The sequence below is a fragment of the Mus pahari genome, chromosome 7, assembly GCF_900095145.1.
Source record: "Mus pahari chromosome 7, PAHARI_EIJ_v1.1, whole genome shotgun sequence".
Lineage (NCBI taxonomy): Eukaryota > Metazoa > Chordata > Mammalia > Rodentia > Muridae > Mus > Mus pahari.
This window is the reverse complement of record NC_034596.1, coordinates 85,688,144-85,692,468: the sequence shown is the minus strand read 5'-3', so window position 1 is coordinate 85,692,468 and position 4,325 is coordinate 85,688,144.

Here is a 4,325-nt window from a genome sequence, read left to right as displayed (position 1 = left end):
GAGGAAGAGGAAGAAGAAGAAGAAGAAGAAGAAGAAGAAGAAGAAGAAGAAGAAGAAGAAGAAGAAGAAGAAGAAGAAGAAGAAGAAGAAGAAGAAAATGAAGAAGCAGAAGGAGAGGGGATGGGATAGGGAGTTTGTGGAAGGTAATAACATTTGAAATGTAAATAAATAAAATAATCAATAAAAATTAAAGAAAAACAAGAAAAATGTGTAATGAAGGAGCTGGGGTTTTTGCTTTGACATTGAAGAATGATTGGGCTTCGTAAATAAGGAATTTAAGAAGCAATATAAATAAACGTATACAAATTCAGATGCACGGGATTACTTAAGATATAAAAATATAATAAAAGTGGAATATCTCTTGTATTTGGGGGTTTATCATTTTCAATTGTATCTACTAAAACTTCTAATCTTTTATTCTGACACGAGAGCCAGGATCAACCTCTTTATTGAGTACAGTGTTTAAGGTCCCAAAGTATTTTAGAGGAATCATGAAAACATTTAAACTTCTTTTTTAAATCACAAGGAAAAACTATTACAATCCAGGGTATTCATACTAACACAGCACAAACCTATAGTGCTAATTACTGTTTGCATGGAAGATTCATGAAGGTCAAAGTATGGTGGAAGCATGGCTTTGGATGGAGCCATCCTTCATGCCCTTCATTCCTGTATGCTTCTCTAAGCTACATCCCAAGTGGAGTACTTTCTTTTAATTTCCACTGTGTCAGAAAAAAAGCCAAGGCACTGTGATCTTGAATGTTGATATAATCTGAGGTCTCAGCCTGATTCCGGCATCAATTCTCATCATGTCTGCTTCACTTACTACCCAGTGAACTGTAGTTATCCTTCCTCAAAGTGTCCAGCAGCATCCTATTACACTGAACATGAATCATAAAATTTCATTTTCTTTCCTCAATGAAAGATTCCTGGCATCTGATGCCATATTATGTCAATCACCAGGTTGGAATGGCCTAGTATTGTTAGTCATTTTTATATTTTGGAAACATCTACCTTGAGGTTTATTCATTACCTTCAAGTTTCTTACTTTCCTTATCTTTACATGATTTCTGTTTCCAAATATTTGGATATGAATTGATTGTAACTTCTTTAGAGAGTTCTTCAATGACCACATCAGCCCCTCCCATATACTCTGTATTTGTCTAACATAGCACTTACCAATATATAAAATTCAAATATGTATGTATATGTAGATTTTTATTACAAAGGCGAGCTTCATAAGAATGACTGCTATCTCAGACTTTAGAAAATCCCAGGAAAATGGTGGACACATGTATCTGTTGCAAATGTGACAAAGTTATGCATTTAGTGATATAAATTTGGTTTATTTCATGGATTTTACGGTTTAGCAGGGCATGTATTTATTATCACAACATATCATCTCAAGGTCTTGGTAGCAACTTCTACTCTTCCATTTTTCTAAAAGATGACATTGGGATTATGTAGGCCTATAATTATACCCATTTCCCATCTGAACCCTGTCAACTTATCTTTAAAGTTGATCTCTTTACCTTGCTTCTTTCGATGATTGTTTTGTCTTGAATTTGAGTGATGGCTGCAGGCTATAAGACATAGAAGATTGTTCTTAACTTGGTAAACAATAAAAAGTGGCTGAAAACTTTAAACAGAAATATGCTTAATGCAGGATAGTCTGGGAGTGGTGTAGGAAGTTGAGAAAAGCAAGGAAAAATTAGAAGGCCATTGCTGTGGTCTGTTAAGCACAGGCCATGTTTAGAGACTATTAACCCCAAATTGTACGTTGCTTGCAAGCATTTTCTTAATAGCAACTATTTAAAGAAGGAGACTTCATTTCATACCTTTATTGGAAGCAACTCGTGGACAGAAAACCCTGATCTATCAGAAAAACTTATTTTAGATATTTGCTAATGAAAATTGTCAGTGGCCTTTGAGCATAGAGATAACTATAACTTTTTTTTTTACAATAATTAAATGTTTGCAGACATAAATGATGTTTATTCTAGACATGCTGTCTTTGAGTGCTTTATAATTCAAATTGGTTCTGATCCCCCTTTCTTTCTTTCTTTCTTTCTTTCTTTCTTTCTTTCTTTCTTTCTTTCTTTCTTTCTTTCTTTCTTTCTTTCTTCATTAATCACAATTCTTTTGGCATATTATATGCTCAGGAATGCTTAATTCACAGGTGGAGAATGAGAAAGATTTGTCTCCCCCATGGAGGTAAATCTTTCTATATTTAGGGATGTGCTATATGGAAATTTTTGGTCTTTTCTTACCTAGTTTCTTCTAATGATGTTATAACTAATTTCTACTCATTTTTACAACTGTTCTCTATTAATCTATACAGCTTTTTAAATCTAAACTCAGCAATTGTGTAAAATGTGGACAAGGTCATTACCATTCTTCTGCTCGATATCAAAAGTGGCTCTTATAGCACCTAGTGTACAGGTAGATCTTATGCTCTGTCTTCTAGCATTATTTTGTTACTATAATATTTTATTAATTCTTTGAGATCTTCATACTTGAACTGATCTTCTTGCCTTCTCTTAGATCCATATCCTATTTCCTTCCAACTTCATGGCTTCTTGGAAAAAGAAAAGCATAGTAACCTCACTATGTGCTTCTCATATACTTATGGGTGTGTTGACAGATTTACTAGATATTAACCTATGAGGAGGCTGTATATCTAAAGAAAACTGACTCTTCTTCCCCCTAAAGCCACCAATTATCAATAGTTCTTCAGCTAGAGGTGAAGGAGACTGCAGGTCCCTCTCCTTGGTGTGCTAAAATGTTGATTGGCTTATTACTGTACTAGTCTTATGAGAGCAACCATAGCAGCTGTGAGTTCATGAGAACAGTGGCCCTATCATGTCTGGAAGAAAGTGTTTCATTTTGGTCTACTTCATCCTCTAAGTCTTACACAGGTTTACCCTCTGCCACAATGTGCAGTCTTAGGTACAGGGTGATTAACATTGTTTATGACTGAGCACTCCACTGATACTAATTTTCTGCACTTTGACCAGTTGTGAGTTTCTGCACTGACCACTGTTAACTTCATAAAATTTCCCTGATGAGGACTAAGAACTGCATGAATTTATGGGTATAGAAATATGAATTTAAAGAAAATTTGTACTACTTCAATTTAACAGTAGTAGGTTCAAAGCCTCAAGGGCTATGGGCTTACTGAAAATGTGTTCTTGGTCAAATTTACAGTACCTTCCTGTGAAGCAAGTCTTAAATCCATTTAGAAATCAGCTGGTTACATTTATAACATTCATAATGGCACTGTGTTCATGATCATAGTTTGACACTCAAGCTGTTACTGAAGCTTGCACGTCTTACAACTGGGTAGGATTGATGATTTTTTTTTTCTCCTCCAGCAGCCTACTCAAAGCTCTCCTGGTCTTTTAAAGCTGATGAGCACCTCTTGAAAGGCTTATGTATCAAACCTAACCCATTCACTTTTCTCCAGGAGACTGAAGTCTCTATTAATCTCCAAATGTTCCATGGATGCATCAGTGGTGACGTGTTTTCACTACTAACTTTTCTTAAGACCTACAAATTCCAACCATCTCATATAATTTACCTTTTTATAGTATTAATACTTTGAACATCTACATATAAGCAACACAATGATGCCAAATAAATGTTTAAAAAGCATTTAAATAACAGACTCAAGTAGCACTGGGAGAGAGATTTCTATGGAAAAATACCCACTCTAACTCAAATACCAAAACTACAGTTATTTATTTATATTTATTTATATGTATATATGTTTTGGCTGAATGTAGGTATGTATACATTATATATTATTTTTGTGTATATGTATGTATATAATCTATACCATGTGCATATCTAGTTCCTGCAAAGGTCAGAAAGAGGAATCAGAACTAAAACAGGAGTCATAGATAATCATCAGCCATCATATGGGTGCTGAGAATCAAACTCAGTCCCTTTGCAGGAGTAACAGGCCTATAAACCTGTTCTTACTCACCAAGACACAGTGGAATGTAGGAATGACCTCTGGTTCTCGTATTATCAGATAGAAAATTGTCTGGATAGACAAATTCTCACGCACCTTATACCATTGTTGCCCGATTAATCGTACACTTGACACATTTATATCTGACTCACTATAATGCTTCTTTCATTTTTTCTTTTTTTTTATTATTATTATTTTCTTTATTTACATTTCAAATGCTATCCCGAAAGTTCCCTATACCCTCCCCCTGCTCCTGCTCCCCTACCCACCCACTACCAATACTTGGCCCTGACATTTCCCTGTGCTGGGTCATATAAAGTTTGTAAGACCAAGGGGCCTGCCTCTCTTC